This window comes from Macaca mulatta, chromosome 2 (assembly GCF_049350105.2).
Source record: "Macaca mulatta isolate MMU2019108-1 chromosome 2, T2T-MMU8v2.0, whole genome shotgun sequence".
In the NCBI taxonomy this organism is placed as follows: Eukaryota; Metazoa; Chordata; class Mammalia; order Primates; family Cercopithecidae; genus Macaca; species Macaca mulatta.
Window position 1 is genome coordinate 130401530 of NC_133407.1, and position 19468 is coordinate 130420997.

The window sequence follows — 19468 nt, forward strand, 5'->3', positions numbered from 1 at the left end:
GGGGATTTGGACTTTTTTTCATGGTGACTTAGGGCTTCAAGAATGAGTGTCCCAACAGAGAGGATGCAGAGGTGTCAGTCTCTTAGGCCTGAGCCCTCATACTGTCAAACTTTTGTTTGACTGAGCACAGTCAAACTTCTACCACATTTTATGGATTAAAGAAGTCAGAGTCCATCCCAATTCAGGAGGACATCCCATTTCTAAATGGGAGATCAAACATTTTTGGCTATCTTTAATTTGCTATCAAGATAAATTAGCAATATTTCATGAAGAATAAGATTATGGTGAGTTGGGTTTGATGGAATTTTATCTTCCTTATGCTACCAGCACACAGAAGGAATGTTACCCTTACAAGAATCACAAACACTTAAATTTCTTGGTAAACAAATGAGTCAAATATTTTGTTATTCTGCACTCTAATATAATTCGTAACAACTAACAGTGGGATAAAAGGAAGTAGATTTGATTTGGATTCTGAGACAAGTTGGAAAGAAAAAGGCAAAGAATAATTAAGAACTTGGAAATAGGGTTAGACAGGAAAGGGGCGTAGAACAACAATATTTAAAAGAAAAGATACATTGAAATGTTTCCAAAAAAGGAAGGAAGGAAGACAACAAACTCTAGAGGACTAATGGCAATAGAAACCTGTAGAGATAGAAAGGCAATTTCAAAGTCTGTTGAATATGGGGACAGACAAAATCAGGGGGTTCAATAACAACACATGTGTGCTTGAAGTCAAAGAATAAAAATAAGATTAAAGTTTAGCTCTAAAGATTACAAGGACTTCAGAGACTATAGGAGAATAAATTACTGTACAACATACAACTAAATGTAATGTTCCTTTTAGTATGACTTTTTTGGAAAAATGCTCCCTTTTACAATAGCAGCTTTTATTTATCCAAACTTGATAAAGAACAACTTAGAAGTACCTAGATTTCCAATCCAGTTCCGAAATACAAAAACAAAAGGACCAAATGCAGAAAAACAAAATCCCCAAAACTCCACCAATATTTTTTGTTGTCTGCTACTTTAAAGTCTGTCCTCACAGACTTTCACCCACTATGAAAAGATGAGAAAAATCTATTTTCTTTCTGCCCTGTAGCGAGAAAGCAGTTATCTCTGCATTTCCTCGTAGATGGAAGTGCTTTTTCTTCTCTGGGACTCCTGAATATGCATTTGAGCTGTGAAGCCAGAGAAGGTTGGGACAAAAGGGCCTTCCTTCTGAAATAGCGGCTCACCGAAACAGGAGGCCCAAGATAATTAATCTAGGAGCAGCAGGGATCGAGGCTCCAGTGGCTGGAACAGCCCCAGAAAGGACAAACCATAAATAGGCACTGAGAAAGCAAATATTAGGTGGTGTAAAAGTAATTGTGGTTTTTGCTTAAAAGTAATGGCAAAACTACAATTACTTTTGCACCAACCAAATACATTCTGTTTTCAGAAGAACTCTGAAAAGATGAAACAAGTTGGGAGGACATATTCATTTCATGAACAATGCACCATATGAAATTACCACTGCATTATTCCTACCTGCCCCTCCTCACCCCAATTTCTCCCTTCTGCCAGTTCAATCCCCTGAGTTTTCCCTCAGATCAATATTCAGAGCTCAGGGTTTTTGTTTTGAGACGGAGTCTCACTCTGTTGCCCAGGCTGGAGTGCAGTGGCACAATCTCAGCTCACTGAAAGCTCCGCCTCCAGGGTCCAAGCAATTCTCCTGCTCCAGCCTCCCAAGTAGCTGGGACTACAGGTGCCTGCCACCACACCCAGCTAATTTTTTAGTTTTTGTTTTCTTTTATTAGAGACGGGGTTTCACCATATTGGCCAGGCTGGTCTTGAATTCCCAACCTCATGATCCGCCCGCCTCAGCCTCTCAAAGTGCTGGGATTACAGGCACGAGCCACCGCGCCTGGCCGAGAGCTCAGCGTTTTAAAACCTATAGTAGGCTGTTCTTTCATGTTCAATGTGGAATGTTTGTGTCTGTTTTTCAAAGGTGAATAAGAAGTCTGGTGTCTGCTGCAGTCCAAACTCTAGAGTGTAAGATCTGACGTATCAAAGGCAAGAGTAAAAAGAGAAGGTGGTGAATGCATGTGTGGAACAAGGAGGAGAGACTCAGTGTCATGGCAATAGCATTGAAAACAAAAGGAGGATTTGGAGAGGAAGACTTGAAGACCCCCAAATCAATCTACATACAAGTAATTTACTAAGTGGTAACCTGCAGTTCAAAGGAGTCAGGGTCAATATAGCTCCTAAAATTTGAGAGAGAATACATTTCTCAGCTGCAATCTACCTTGATCTCCTGTATTCAAGTTGAAGATTAGACTATGGTTAAATCTAGATGGAAAGTCATCCGTTTAGTGGTAGCAAAAATAGCTCAGTTTCATATGAGTTTCGTTTTTGGGCAGACCCCTCAATGTGACAATAATGGCTCCTTTAGACTCCGTTGTGAATCGGGTAGATGAATAAGTCAGGCAAATATAAGGCATGGTCTTGTAAATATAGCTTATATAACTATAAAACTTTCTCCACAGAAAAAAATACTGTATTTTTAGAGGCACCAACTGATTCCATGACTCTTTATAGAGAATATCCTTGTAGAATTTGCATAATATATACACTTGCGTGTATACATGCAATGACTTAATCATTTTCCAATAAAAGTGTGTAGGGAGTAGCTTTAGTCTAAAAGGAGAAAACATGGTATGGGGTTTTAAAGAATCATAGAATGCTAGAGTTGGGGAAGAAGGGATCTTAGAGATTATGTAACTCAATCTAATTTTACTTAAGTCCAGAGACTGTTAATGGTGTTCCTAATGTCACACACTTAGTAAGTGCTGGAGCTGAGACTTGAATCTGTGTCTTCTGACTCCAAATCCACAACTCTTAGGCTATCTTAATATTTTAGCCAACAAAATTCCATGGTCTTGATTGCTAATGTTGTAATACACAGGGTAAGGAACTGAGATTGTACAGTAGACAAATTGAATCTCGGTGGCTCAGCAAAGAAAATTATTCACTCATGCAAAGTCAATCACAGGTCAGTCAGAAGGCACTCCCTCTGTCCTGTGAAATAGAGAACCAGATCCTCTCCAACTTGAATCACTGAGAAAGAGGATGTGGGTTAGCACGTTGATTCTTAGATGCTTCCATCCAGAAAGGTTGATGTGTTATTTCCACTCACATTTCATTGGGCAGGAGTCACATGGGTGTGTCTAAACCAAAAGGATCTGGAAAATCTACTCTCCAGGGAGTAAGTGAGAAATAGAGATGGATGGTCACTTGTCACCTCTTCTGTGTGTGTATGCCTGGTTTACAAGAAGCACAAAGTTAAAGTATTATCACTATAAGATGTATGCAGATGTCAGAAATGTAGGATCTTGGGGTAAAAAGAAGTTTGAAGGCATTCTGGGTTTTTAAAAAGTAAGAATATCACAAATAACCTTTCCACTAAATTCTTATTAAAGTATAAAGGCCTGGCAAAAATTACTGATGGCGTATGAATTCACCTCTTTTAGTACAACCATTCTAAATCCCTAGGCCAGACCTCACAAACATTATGATGCAAAATACTGGCCACCTGCTCTGGCTGTAAAAATTCCACTGATCAGAACTCTAAATTGGATCTTTCTTTCCAGGGCATTTTGTAGCTTTCTGTTGGCCCCATGTCAGGGAGAGCTCTGCCTCCAGTAAAATGAATACAAATATTTGTGAAGCTCATCGACTGCCACTCTAAAGCCAGGTCAGAGCCAGGCCCTGGAGAGCATGTGTTTTGCTGGCACATGCCACGTCCTACTCATACGGTTCAGTGAGCTCCTGGAGGCTTTCCAGCTCTGGAAAACTGCAAAGTTTAGCTACGGATCCCTGTTAAAGCTCGGCATCTGGTTCTTGTTTTCCAATTTGTTGTTTTTAAGACACAATATTTGTTGCCTCCTTATCCATTTTGTTGAAGGGAATGCTACAGGTGTGGTTTACCAAATACTGGAATACGGAAATAAGAGGTATTCTCTGATAGAAATGTTTTTTGACTTGGAGGTGGTACTGAAGATTTGTATTCATGTGCATGGGCGTATATACACACACGCACACACACACACACACACACACACACAAAACTTCTTTAAAAAAGAGTTTCTCAATCCTCAACGAACAAACATCTGGGGAGCTTGGTAAAACATAGTCTCTGACCTACAAGGTCTGGGATGGATCCTGAAATTGTTTCCAACAAACTCAAAGTGATACAGGAGGGGGGAAGGGAAGTGCTAGGTAGAGAAAGGTGGGGTCCCTGGCTAGGGCTTCACCCTCGGGCCTGTGTCCCTGGAACTAGGTGAGGACAGGCACTCTTGATTTTGCGCCGAAAGGTTGCATTTTCCAAGACCACCCTGGACCACCATGCCCCATCCTGTGCCTATAAAAACCCCGAGACTTGGCTGGGTGTGGTGGCTCATGCCTGAAATCCCGGCACTTTGGGAGGCCGAGGCGGGTGGATCACAAGGTCAAGAGATCGAGACCATCCTGGACAATATGGTGAAATCCTGTCTCTACTAAAAATACAAAAACTAGCCGGGCGTGGTGGCGCATGCCTGTGGTCCCAGCTACTCGGGAGGTTGAGGCAGGAGAATCGTTTAAACCTGGGAGGCAGAAGTTGCAGTGAGCCAAGATCATGCCACTGCACTCAAGCCTGGTGACAGAGTGAGACTCCATCTCACAAAAAACAAAAACCCGAGACCCTAGCAGGCACAGACACAAGCAGCTGGACGTCGAGAGGAACACACCGGCAGACGTTGGCAGGCCATCTCCGGCAGGCAGAACAACATGGATGCCGAGGAGAACTCGGTTGGAGGAGAGTCCCATTGCTGGGTGGTCTGACTCCAGGGAAAGACCACCTTCCTACCCCCTTCCCTTTCTGACCTCCCCATCCACCTCACTGAGAGCTATCACCACTCAATAAAAAACCTTGCACTTATTCTCCAAGCCCACACGTGATCGGATTTTTCTGGTACACTAAGGCAAGAACCTGGAATACAGAAAGCCCTCTGTCCTTGCAATTAGGCAGAGGGTCTAATTGAGCTGACTAACACAAGCCGCCAGCAGATGGCAAAACTGAAAGCGCACGCTGTAACACACACCCACTGGGGCTTCGAGAGCTGTAAAGGCTCAAGCCTAGATGCTGCTGTGGGGTCAGCACTCCCCACAACCTGACCTTTTGCATGCTCCCCCTGGAGGTATGAGCAGCGGGGCACCAATGAAGCGAGCCACACCCCCATCGCATGCCCTGCAAAGGGAATAAGGAAATGTTTCCTGTTTCAAAAGGTGATGCCAATGCCACGGATTCCAAAGTGGAGGAGTCTAGCTGTTGGTGCCTTACGTGGGTCCACTGGGATTCCTTTTACCAGATTCAGCGTATCCATTCCCCAGTGGATATCTGTTTTGCTGCTAAAGTCTCTGAAGGACTGCCCTTGGGCTATTGTTCATGTCTCGCCCCTCCCCACCTCATTCTCTGCAATTGGTATCCAGTAACTCACAGATACAGAGGCCCAAAAGCCCAGCCCCCTTGCCGCAAGATGCCAAACTCAGGGTATAGTTTCTGCTTCAGAGCTCCTCAGCAGAGTGGGAGCAGGCTGGAGCTAAACCTCACCTGAAACTGCATACCTTACTCACTTCCTTCCCTCACTTGCTTCCCTCACTTCCTGAAAGATTTCTCCAGAGGGCATTGCCTTGTACTTCCATATGAAACCCTATCTCAAGCCAGGCTTCCAGTAAACCCACTAGAGACATTTGCAGGCCATACCCTGACAAGCAAGTCTAGAGTGCTCTAGAGTGAGCTAAAGCTGAATAGTGGACTTGGGGTCAAGAAGATTGGGTTTTTAAAAATTTAACCAACATTTTAGCACTTACTCTAGGCTAGGAGCTGTTATACATTCTTTTAAAATATTAATCGAATCTTCACTCAATGAAGTAGGAAACTGAAGTAGAAGCTGTAATTAGCGCCATTTTGCAAACAAAGAAACCAAGAGAACAAATAAAACATCCAAGGTTATCTACCTTGAAAGTGGCAGAACTGGGAATTGAATGCAGACAGCCTGGTTCCATAGTCTGTGCTTTCAGCACGAAATGCCCACTTCTTGCTTCAGTGACTGTGGGATGAACTTTTCAGACCCTCTAATGCCTCCTCTGTGAAATAGGGATTATATTATCTACCTTTGGGATTATTCAAGGATTAAGTGAGATAATTATATAAAGTGCCCAGTACAGAGCTGGGCATATTTTAGGTGCATTGTTGACCTCATTAAACTAGTTTCTCTGTTATTCACCTGGGATGTCTGTCTCATCTCTACCAACCAAGACCCACAACAGGTTTTAAAGACTGTTGGCCAGCCTGACGTAGTATGTATGTTCTTTTGGTGAACGGCCTTCAGTTTCAGGCCGGTTTGCTTTTCATGGAGGTTGAACTTTTAGACCATACTTGTCAAAAGCCCTACCAGATTAGGTTCCCAGTGCTTTACTAGAGAACATAAAATCCAAGTTGAGTTCTGACACACTGAGATTTCACTCTTCAGAAAGCTGATGGAAAATGTCTCTTATTTGGATTGGAGAGATGGTTCCTGAGGGGCAACATGCGGGCCCTAGAAACATGTCAGGGTCTTTACATGAACCAAAGCCTGATTCAAAATGGCATGTGGGAAACTACCTTGATGGATGGTAACTTCCCAGTATACTAAGAGGAAAGCTCTCCTAGAAGCCATCGAAAAGAAAGGCTCATGGGCCTAGTTAAGAGTCAGGAAGCACCTGGTTTGAATTAATCTACAACACTTACCAAAGAGCAAGAAGTGAGAGATGTGGACTAACACTTAGATTAGGGTGCAAGTGGGCTGGAAGGACCACACCTAGGATACGCAATCTTCTTCTTCTTCTTTTTTTTTTTTTTTTTGAGACAGTGTCTGCCTGTGTCATTAACAATCATGGCTCACTGCAGCCTTGACCTCCTGGGTTCAAGTGATCCCCCCACCTCAGCCTCCTGAGTAGCTGGGACTACAGGCAGGTGCCACCACAGCCAGCTAATTTTTTTTTTTTTTTTCAGAGATGGAGTTTTGCCATGTTGTCTAGACTGGTCTCGAACTCCTGAGCTCGAGCATTCTGCCTGCCTCAGCCTCCCAAAGTGCTGGGACTGCAGGCGTAAGCCACTGTGCTTGACTGAGGATATGCCATGTTTATATGTCCTACTCTAGGCTAGGAACTGTGTTGCATCAGCCTTCCCCACTAGCCACAAAGACAAGAGTTAAAGTTTCAGCAAAGGGCCTGGCAGGTGGAAGGAGCTCAGAGCCAACATGCTTGCTCTGTGGGAGGGGTGTAGGGTCAAGTGCACCCAGCTACAGATGTGACTCACCAATCAGCCAGTGCTTTGTGGGCAGAGGAGATGAAGGGCCAGAATGGGTGTCACCAATTACAGCATCACAGATATTGAGAGCTTCCAGAGCCTCATGTTTATTTGGTGTAGTGTGAATATTTGGTGCTTCAGAGACATTTAAAGTTGTATTGGTCCTTCTATGCCTTCCAAGCACACTTGTGCTTGGCTCACATTTTCTATGCCAGGGGTGTCCGGTCTTTTGGCTTCCCTGGGCCACACTGGAAGAATTGTTGTGGGTCACACATAAAATACACTAATACTAATAATAGCTACATCACAAAAAAACCCACAATGTTTTAGGAAAATTTATGGCCAGGCGCAGTGGCTCATGCCTGTAATCCCAGCACTTTGGGAGGCCGAGGTGGGTGGATTATGAGGTCAGGAGATCGAGACCATCCCGGCTAACACAGTGAAACCCTGTCTCTACTAAAAATACACAAAATTAGCCAGGCACGGTGGCCGGTACCTGTAGTCCCATCTACTTGGGAGGCTGAGACAGAAGAATGGCGTGAACCTGGGAGGCAGAGGTTGCAGTGAGCCAAGATCGTACCACTGTGCTCCAACCTGGGCGACAGAGCAAGACTCCATCTCAAAAAAAAAAGAAAGTTTACAAATTTGTGTTGGGCCGCATTCAAAGCCATCCTGGCCTGCATGTGGCCCATGGGTCACAGGTTGGACAAGGTCTTTCTATGCCTAACACATTGTAAGATATTTGCTTCTATACCTAATTCTATCATTTTTTACTTGCTTGTTTCCTATGGCAGAATCAAATATTCTCTAATATAATATATATATAGTGAGGATGTTCAACATGGAAAAATTAGTTTACAAAATAAATGCTGGCAAAAAGAGATGCTGGAAGATCTCAAATGGGATGGTGAGACAACTCAGGGATTAACAAAATGGAAGTATATATCATCGCTCAGCTAAGGGACAAGGTGAAGAGATGCTTGATACCAGAATCCAGGAATCAGGGCCACCTAGCTGGAGGCAGGACCATGGAGAGGTGATTTTTGAAGCAGAGAGAGAGACAGAAAGCCGTCGCCCTGGCTTCTTGCCTTCTCCTGTTTTGTGTCCCATCAGTGGCTGTCATGGGTTAATGTAGTCAGAGATCAGTTAGCAAGGGAGCCTAGAGAATGTAATAAGTAGAGAGAGACCCCTGTAATACAAAGGAGAGCAGAGGAAGGGTGGCGAACGGCAACTGGACAGTACCCCAGCCAGATGTACTGGTAATCACTGGGAGTGACTCGTAGTGAGGCCTACCAGGCAGGGCACCCATGGAAACTCTGCCTTCTCTGTCTTCCAACCTACATGTGAGAACCAGTAAGCTAAGAAGTGAACCGAGCTACTGATTTATTATAATCATGGAATAATTATTTTAAACCCAATGGAGTTCTGCTTTGTGTATTAGATCAGACCCAATGACATCTAAGACTTATATCATCCTGTGACATGCCTCCAAGAGTCTATGAGTCAAAGAAAGATTTGTCCTTGAAAGACTGAATGAGATTTTAAAAGCTGATCTACATATTCACTCATGGTAGACAACTTTAAAACTGAAAAACCACTATCTCAATCACTATTTTGAGATCATTTAAAGGCACTAAATACTAGTAAAGAGAAAAAGCCCTATTTCATTTATTATTAAGGAAAAAAAACTCTAATATTATCTACAGATAGAATATTTTATTGATGATGTATTAATATCAATCAGCTAAGGAGAGAGAGGGAATTTTTATTTGTGGTAGGAGTGGCTTTATTTAAATCAAACAAATCAAAATAGTAATAGTAATGATTCACTGAATATTTCTTCTGTGTCAAGAACTGTGCTAAGTGCTTTAGAACAGAGCTTCTCAACTCCCACACTATCGGCATTTGGGGCTGGGTAATTCTTTGTAATGAGGGCTGTCCTGTGCACTGTAAAATGCTTAGAATCATCCCTGGTCTCTACCCACTTGATACACCCCTCATCCAGCTGTGGTTGTCAAAAATGTCTCCAGACATGGCAAAATGTCCCCTGGAGGGCAAAATCACTGCTGGTTAACCACTTCTTTAGAGGCATGAACCCATTACTACACCCAGTGCACAAATGAGGCTAATGAAGCATACACAGGCTAAATTACTTGCTCCGCTTCATGCAGATACTGAGTGGTGCAACAGGAATCGAACCCAGGTCCAACTCTAAACCATATACTAAATCTCAACATTGAAACTTCTTCTCCCGCCTTTCTCCTTTCTTTTGATTTTCTGAGAATTATTTGTGGATGACTTTTAACAAAATTTACATGAAAGTAGCAGAAGAAGAAGCAGTCATTTTTGGATTTGAATTTCTAGTGAGACTCAAAATGGATTTCTGCTGAGATGGTAGTTTTATGCTGCTTAGATAACAATTTCAGAAGTGTAAAAGCTTCAACACTCATCTGTTTCAGAAAATACTACTGCGGACGTAGAAACCTTTAAAAACATCTGACGGCACCTGGTTCATTTCAGCTGAAGAAAGGATGTGCTGAAAACCCTTCCTGTGTTTTTTCTTTGTTTCTTTTGTGCTATGATTCTTATTGAAGCTCCTTTCTCTGTAACATTGCACCACTGCAGTAAATGATCAATTTCAACTTCACGCAGCCAGGGTCAGGTGTGAGGGAATAACGGGCTCTCTACTACACCATGTAGGCATGATTTATTGCATTTCCAGAAGAGGATTCTTGACATTTTGAAAATGTAATGTAGTGCACGAGTAATTAAGCCAAAGGTAGACTGCTGAACAATTGATTAGCATTGTCAGAGAAGCCTGATTAGCTTAGATGCTTCCAGAACTGATCTTGCCAGCTATGAATTAAAGGTTAGTAATTAAATTTATGGGCCATAGCCACTGTCTCCAGGTGGCATTTCACATAGGAGTATTTGTGTTCTGAGAGGACAGGCAAATAAAGCAAACGTCAGTTGCCTTTTCACTAACAGCCTTTGGTTAAAAATATCTTTTCAGAGACAAAAGAAAAATAATATTGAGTCAAAACTTGTATGTAAGTTAAAATATTGCTTATATTATCCAGTAATGTTTTTAACAAATTCTAGCTACCCTACAATGGACTAAATAAAAAAGAGGGAAGGGTAAGTTTAAATAATGTATTCATATTCATCATACTAATCTACTAGTGTGCTGTTAGAGAGAATATTTAGCTCTGAGTCATCTGATGTGTTACTTATCTATCTAGGCAGCTTCTTTTTGAAAACTACCCCTTCCCCCCTCCCCCACATCCTTCTGTCCACATATTTATGGAAGTAGATATGTTCACTAAACATCTTCCTGGCCATAGCTGATGGTTCTAGGGGTAGATATATAGCCCAAACCAGATCATTCAAGTTCTATCCCTAGGGAATTTTTTTCCCAATTCAATGGCTTCTGGTGTATTCCCAGTATTGTACAACCATCATCACAGTCAATTTTAGAACATTTTTATCACCCAGAAATAAATCTTATATCAATTAGAAATCAGTCTTCATTCCGCCTCCTCCTCAACCCCAGCCCTCCCCTAATGCCTCCCATCCCCAGGCCTAGGCAACCACTATTTCTACTTTCTGTCTCTATACGTTTGTCTATTCTGGGTATTTCATGAAAATGTAATCATACAATATGTGGTCTTCTGTGACTGCCTTCTTTCACTTAGTATAATGTTTTTAAGGTGTATCCACAATGTAGCACGTACCAATTTTATTCTTTTTTATGGCTGAATAATATCCCATTGTATGGATATATCATAGTTCATTTATCAGTTGATGAACCTTTGTGTTGTTCCCACTTTGGGAGTATTATGAATAATGCTGCTTGCCATGAACATTTGCATGTAAGTTTTTGTGTGGACATGTTTTTATTTGTCTTGGGTATTTACCCAAGGAGGAAAATTGGTAACTCATGTGATTACTCATTTTGAGGAACTGCCGAACTGTTTTTCAAAATGGCTGCGTCAGTTTACGTTCCTATCTACAAAGAATGAGGGTGTTAATTTCTCCACATCTTCACCAACACTTGGGTATGCAGTGATATCTTACGTGGTTTTTATTTGCATTTCCTTAACCACTAATGATGTTGAGCATCTTTTCATGTCCTTATTGGTCACTTGTATACCTTCTTTATATAGATGTCTATTGAAATCTTTGCTCATTTTTTATTGAGTTGCAAGTTATAGATATTATATATCTATAACTTATATAACTTATATATATTTATGTATAATATATAACATATATTACATATATAACATATAAATATATAATTTATTATATATATATCTTATAACTCAATAAAAACATATTTTTTTCTTAAACAGCAATATAGCCTGAGATGTATCTATTTTTGATACAGGTCTCTCATTATGTGTATAATTTACAAATATTTTCTCTCATTCATTAGATTGTCTTTTCATTTCTTTATTTCATTTATCTTGTAGAGAAAGGGTCTCAGTCTGTCAGGCAAACATGTAGTGGTACAATCCTAGCTTATCACAGCTTTGAATTCCGGGGTTCAAGCAATTTCTCCTGCCTCAGCCTCCTGAGTAACCAGGACTACAGCTGTGCACCATCATGCCCAGTTATTTTTTTTCTTTTATTTTTTAAAAGACAGAATCTTGCCATGTTGCTCAGGTTGGTCTCGAACTCCTGGTCTCAAGTGATCCTCCTGCCTTAGCCTCCCAAAGCACTGGGATTACAGGAGTTAGCCACTGTGTTCAGCCTCTTTTCATTTTCTTACAATAGGAAAGTTTTCTGAAGTATTGATGTAGTTCAATTTATCTACTTTTTCTTCTGTCACTTGTGGCTTTTCATGTTTCATAAAGAAGGTATTGCCTAATTCAAAGTCATGAAGATATATTTATGTGTTTTCTTTGAATAGTTTTATAGTTTTAGGTCTATGGTCCATTTTGAGTTAATTTTTGTGTTTGAAATGAGGTAGGAGTCCAACTTCATCCTGCTGTATGTGGATGAACAGTTGCCACAGTACCATTTACTGGAAAGCTACTCTTCCTTCATTGAATTGTTTTGGCACCTTTGTAGAAAGTCAAATGACCGTAAATGCCAGGGTTTATTTTTGAATGGAATTTTCAATTCTATTCCATTGATCTATGATACCACACTTCCTTGATTACCATAGCTTTATAGAAAGTTTTGAAATGGGGAAGTGTGAGTCCTCTAACTTTGTTTCTTTAAGACAGTTTTGGCTATATTGGGTTTGTTGCATTTCCATATAAATTTTAGGATGAGCTTATCAATTTCTGCCAGACTGGCATCTGGAATTTTGACAGGGATTGTTTTGAATCTGTAGTTCCACTTGGGGAGCATTACAATCTTAACAAATACCATGTTTTTGTATCTATGAAGACTTGGGAGAAAGATGTGATATGTTTCCATTTATTTAGATGTCTAATTTCTTGCAACAATGTTCTGTAGTATTCAGAGGACATTTCTATACCTTTTGTTAAATTTATTCCTAAGTATTTTATTCTTTTTGATGCTGTTGTAAATTTCATCTTGGAAACTTTAAATAAAGATGAAACAATCTCAGCTTCAGTTTACCTAGTCTCTTGAATGGCTGAAATGTAAATTTAGCTATTGTTGGTGACCATTTTCTTCTCTGCGGTAGAAGTATAAAAAAGCCACAATGGGCCCAGCGTGGTGGCTCACGCCTGTAATCCCAGCACTTTGGGAGGCCGAGGCAGGTGCATCACGAGGTCAGGAGATCGAGACCACCCTGGCTAACACGGTGAAACCCTGTCTCTACCGAAAATACAAAAAATTAGCCGGGTGTGGTGGTGGGCGCCTGTAATCCCAGCTACTCGGGAGGCTGAGGCAGGAGAATGGCGTGAACCCGGGAGGCGGAGCTTGCAGTGAGCCGAGATCACGCCACTGCACTCCAGCCTGGGCAACAGAGCGAGACTCCATTTAAAAAAAAAAAAAAAAAAAAAGACACAATGTAGTCTTAAAATACAAAGGAGTCACAGAAATGAAAGATGGAGAAGACTCCCAGGATTTCTCCTTGTGCTCAAGGCACTGATTTTAGCTCAGTTTTCAGGCCAGCTGCATCTCTATCCTTTATAACAATCCTTTGCTTTTGCTTGTGCTACCTGCACTGTATTTCTGCTCTGCTGGACTAAAAGTCCCAACTAACACACTATTGCCATGCAGAAAACAAAACCTGTTATTGCTATTATGGAAGAAATGGGTCATTTCAATGACATTTCCATCTCTCAGCTCTTAATCACTCATTTTTATCTCAAGTGAAATAAACAACATAATATTTTAATGATCATCATCTATCCTGTGAAATCACCCAGGCACATTAAGCTTTTTGGCACTCTGATCATATTAAACTACGCAAATTATAACAGAAGGGCCGAAGCTATGAAAACTGGTATTAGATGTATATAATTGAGCAGAGGGTTTAATGCTCATTTCTATTGGACAGATAGTTTACTGAAATTGATAGTTGTTAAAACTTAGCAATATAAAGTGAAATCGTTTTAGAAATGTTTTAGCAAAGTCACCAGCCTAAATAAATCCTTTGGTGCTATGTGGGCTTTAGACCACTAATTCCCAATCTTGGTTTTGATATGTATTTGTCATCAATTATCACAGGGGATATTATGAAATTTTAAAAACACATCTAGGTTGAATTCAATCATTTTAATATACATTTATAGTGTTTAAATAATATTTTGGGAAATACGACATGTAAGTCTTTTTCCTGCAAAGTGAATCATATAACCAGAAAGCTAGCATTCCAGGGCATTTTGTAAAAGCTCAAAAAAGCCAAGATCTTATAGTGAGGGAAGACTTCAAATCTTTGTCTATTAATTAAGCCATACAAGTAATATAGGATTTAAAATTGTATAGGTCATCCTTTGTTTTGGTAGCCTTACCTCTATAAAAATGTTCTAATGAAATTATCAGAGATGTGCATTGAGGATGCTCAAGGCCATATTATCAATAATAGCATGAAAAGTAGAGAGAAACTAAAAGTACCATTGGGATTACATTAATTTTGGCCTGTTCACATGATGGAAAATTAAAGAGCTATTAACAGTCATGTTGCAGACATGGAAAAGTTTTCCAACACCGTAAAGCGAAAAGAAAAAAAAAGTAGTATTACACAATATTCCAATTCAGTAAAATAAATTTGATATAAGTCTCCATGTTTATGCACAGAAAACAAACATCAAAGAATACATTATCTTGGGTAATAAGAAGGCAATTTGATTCTCGTATTCTTCTGTATTTTCCACATGGCATTTATTGCCATTCTCATAAGAAAAAGTAAATGATATCCTATATTATTTGTTTTCTTTTGAGTAACAAATGATGTAAACGGCAATTATCTCTTCAGGAGACAGAACACCGTGTTTCATTCTACCTGAATTGAAGGAGACAGTGTCCTAGACCTGACTCAGCTATTTCTCTCTAAGGATAAGAAAAAAAAATAATTGTATCTCCCTATGTGCCAGCTTCCTGTCCTAATAATACCTGTCCTATCTACCTTTTAAGGTTGTACTGTAACAAGGAGCTGCTGTAAGAAGCTACTTTGAAAAACATAAGAAAAGTGAAAGGTATTATTATTAATGATCATTTATGAAGATGTAGTAATTAACATGTAACATTATTATTTAGTAGACATTTAGCCTATAATAAGGGCATAAGTTAGTATCAGATATTATTTTATAATAGAAGTTAGATTTTAATAAATGTTTTGTCTGAATGGTTTCTATTTTCCTAAGATTTCTAAAGTTACAAGAATTAAGAGATCCTAGTCTTCCTTGTTCTCTTTGATTCCTTTTAAAAGAGACAATGTGTGATGTGTACTAATGAAGTACTATACCACTGACAGAATTTAGTTATTTAATTTAGTACTTAAATCTTTTTATTAAATTTTAAGCCAGAATGTGGGAAAGCATGTAGGAAAACCTTAGGTACTCTGCTTTCTGTAATAACCCCAATAGCTTTCTCTAGCTCTAGAAAGGCCCAACTTGTCACACTTAAACTTCCAAGGCCAGTGTGTTCTTGTTCTCTAGCTTTCCAAAACTGCTCTGAGCTCCACGTCCCAGAACACAGAGAACTTCTTCACCTTCTATTTTGGTCCTGAACCAATGAGCAAGGAGACATCAAAGAGCCTATAAATCCCTTCCTTTTGGTCCCCAATGACAGATGACAGTAAATCACTTTTTTCCCCACTCCAGACGGAGTCTTGCCCTGTCACCCTGGCTGGAGTGCAGTGGCATGATCTCTGCTCAGTGCAATGTCCACCTCCCAGGTTTAAGCAATTCTCCTGCCTCACTCTCTGGAGTAGCTGGGATTACAGGCGCGTGCCACCACGCCTGGCTAATTTTTTTTGTTTGTTTTTTCTGTATTTTTAGTAGAGACGGGGTTTCACCATGTTGGCCAGGCTGGTCTCGAACTCCTGACCTTGTGATCCACCCGCCTTGGCCTCCCAAAGTGCTGGGATTACAGGTGTGAGCCACCACACCTGATCCAGTAAGTCACTTCTAAAGGGAAGAAACAATTTATTTTGTTTTGTTTTTCAGTAAGAACATATTATCATATCATATCATGAAATAAAATCCCTTCCAATAAACCAACAGCCAAAATTCCATCCTATGGCAGAGTCTGAAATCAGGTCTTCATATAATTCGATTCCCCACTGTGATGGTTAATATTAGATGTCAACTTGGTTGGATTGAAGGGTGCCTAGATAGCTGGTAAAGTATTACTCTGGGTGTGTCTGTGACAGTGTTGCCAGAGGAGATTGACATTTGAGTCAGTGGACTGGAGAGCAAGACCCTCCCCCCAGTGTGGGTGGGCATCATTCAATCAAAGCAATTAGAACAAAGCAAGTAGAAGAAGGTGGGATAAACTGGTTTGCTGAGTCTTCTGGCTTTCTTCTCTCTCCCATGCCGAATGCTTCCTTCCGCTCCTCCTGCCTTTGGACATCATAATCCAGGTTCTTTAGCCTTTGGACTCTTGGAGTTATACCACTGGTTTGCCAGAGGCTCTTGGGTCTTCAGCCACAGACTGAAGGCCGTACCGTCAGCTTCCCTGCTTTTGAGGCTTTTGGACTTGGACTGAGCCACTACTCTTCCCCAGCTTGCAGACAGCTTATAGTGGGACTTGGTCTTGTGGTGGTGTGAGCCAGTTCTCCCTAAAAGACTCTCCATGATATATACATACATCCTATTAGTTCTGTCCCTCTGGAGAACCCTGACTGATATACCCACTACATCAAATTTATCAGTGTAATCAATCTACATAAATGCAAAATATATATACAGTGAACATTTAGTAATGGTTTACTACATGTCAAAACTATTTTTTTTTTTGGATTTTGCAGATGATGGAACCAAGGCCCAGGACCACTTGCCCAAAGTCACACAACTTAAAAGTTGCAGAGATGGAACTCAAATAAAGATTAGCTTAATCCTTACGTATGTTTCATACTAGTTTTTACTCTGATTTGGGAACCTGATTGCCTGACATGGAAAGATATTTATTTCTACCACAAGTAGATGTGGTTATTATACCCTCCACCTTGTCAACAGAGAAAGGACATAGGCACTGAGTAAACTGCCTGAACCAAAAAGCTGTCTGAATATCCACTTCTAAGTTTTAATTGGTGAGAGTATCAATATTTCATTGAGCTGTCGGGAATCTGGCAGTTATTCCATAGGATATTGAGATTGTCAGAAAGATAACAGTAAAGGATATTCCACAACAAGGAGAAAAATGTGAGTATATTATGTAGGTTCTCAATACAATGATAAGTGAATATGCAAGAGAAGGTGAAAAAAGAGGCACCAAGAATACATACATGGATTCTGATTCTAGTGGTGACCACGTAGCCCCTAACAGGCAATGCCCTTACATAAATAGAAACATAAAAACAAGTATGTTTTTATGTTTTCTGGAGGCACTGATACTGGAGGGGAATTATCCCTTGCAAGAAGGGAATGGCACTGGATGAATTTCCTGATCTTTTACAACCTTCAGCCTGATGCTAAGTTTTGGTCTGTTCCTTGCTGGCTAAATTCAGACAGAACACCTGTAGTCTTATTGGCTTGAGGTAACAGAGGACAAAGTTTAGAGAAACTAGAGGTGTTGGAAAACAATGGAGAAAATTCCAAAAAGAAGAGATTCAGAAAATGAAAGCACCCATTTCTATTTACACATTCTGCCCAATAATGCAGGAATTGAAAACCAAATACCACATGGTCTCACTTATGAGTGGGAGCTAAATGATGAGAACACATGGGCACCTAGAGGGGAACAACACACACTAGGGCCTGTTGGAGAGTGAACAGAGACAATCAGGAAAAATAACTAATGGGTACTAGGCTTAATGCCCGGGTGATGAAATAATTTCCACAACAAACCCCCATGACACAGGTTTACCTATGTAACAAACCTGCACTTGTACCCCTGAACTTAAAATGAAAGTTTAAAAACAAAACAAAACCAAAAAAAACTTTGGCCCAAATTGATTTCTGAACTGTGCATGAGTAGAAGACTCCAAGTAGCCCATGTGAGGCTAAAAAAGAAGCAAATTAACATTTTAGCTGTAAGCCACTGCAGAGAAGACAAACTTATCAAGTTGAGTTCAGTCAAGTTAAGCACTACTTGAAAAAAAAAAAAAACAAAAAAACCCTAATACTCTTCAGAGAGAGACAACAGAATGCAGAATCTCTATGATATCATTCACAATGTTTCCAATCCTATCTTAAATTACTCAAAATATGAAGAAATAAAAAACGTAATCCAGTAAAAGAGAAAAAAAAATCTACAGAGACCAACTTCAAGATAACCCAGATGTCAAGGTTTTTTTTAAAAATGCTTATAATGAGTAAAAAGAAAGAAAATCTCAGCAGAGAAATAGAACTTTAAAAATGAACCCAGGCTGGTCTTGATGGCTCAGGCCTGTAATTCCCTTGCAAGAAGGTAGGCCCAGGCAGGCCGATCACTTGGGCTCAGGAGTTCGAGACTAGCCTGGGCAACATGGTGAAATCCCATCTCTACAAAAAATACAAAAAAAAAAAAAAAAAAAAAAAAAAAAAAAGCCAGGCATGGTGGCATGAGTCTGTGGTCCCAGCTACTTATGGGGACTGATGTGGGAGAACTGCTTGAGCCCTGGAGGTGGAGGTTGCAGTGAGCCAAGATGGCGCCACTGCACTCCAGCCTGCACAAAGAGTGAAACCCTGTCTCAAAATAAGAATAAAAACGAACCTAACATAAAGTCCATAACTGTGTTAAGCCATTCTCGCATTACTATAAAGAAATATCTGGGACTGGGTAATTTATTTAAAAAGAGGTTTGACTGGCTTGTGTTTCTGCAGGATTTACAGGAAGCATGGTGCCGGTATTGGCTTCTGCTAACAGCTCCAGGAAGCTTACAATCATGGTAGAAGGTGAAGGAGGAGGAGGCATCTCACCTGGCAAGAGTGGGAGAGAGAGAAGGAAGTGCCAGACACTTTTAAACAACCAGATCTCCCTTGAACGTACTCATCACCAAGGGCATGGCACCAAGCCTTTCATGAGTGATATGTCCTCATGATGCAAACACCTCCCACCAGGCCCCACCACCAACACTGGAGATTACATTTCAAGATACGATTTGGCAGGTACAAACCACATCAATAACTGAAAAATATAATATCTGAAATGAACTGTTAGAGCCTAGCATATTGAAGATGACAGAAAAAAGAGTAAGTAAATTTTAAATTGATTAATAGAAATTTTCCACAAAGGAAAACTACTAGAAAAAAAATTAAAGTAGAGAGCCTCAGGGACATGTGGGACAATATAAAACTATTTAAATTACATATAATTTGAGTTTCTGAATGAAAGAAAAGAATAGAGCAAACATTTTTACGGAAATAATAACTATTATTTTTATTTTTATACTATTTATATTATTATTTATTATTTATTTATTATTTTATATTATTTATAAATATTTATAAATATTTATTATTTTATATTATTTATAAATATTTGTATTATTTTATATTTATTTATTATTTTATATTATTTATTATA

The 19468-nt window shown here is 40.0% G+C and overlaps 1 long non-coding RNA gene across 1 annotated transcript in view; it reads left to right on the forward strand.

Moving 5' to 3' along the window:
• The window catches only part of LOC114676375 (uncharacterized), a 48513-nt gene extending 31651 nt beyond the window's left edge, over positions 1-16862 (forward strand). Inside the window, exons 2-3 of the long non-coding RNA XR_013414562.1 lie at positions 14933-14994; positions 16770-16862. This is a non-coding gene — a long non-coding RNA (uncharacterized LOC114676375). The remainder of the gene's footprint in view (positions 1-14932; positions 14995-16769) is intronic.
• The last annotated feature ends 2606 nt before the right edge of the window (positions 16863-19468 follow it).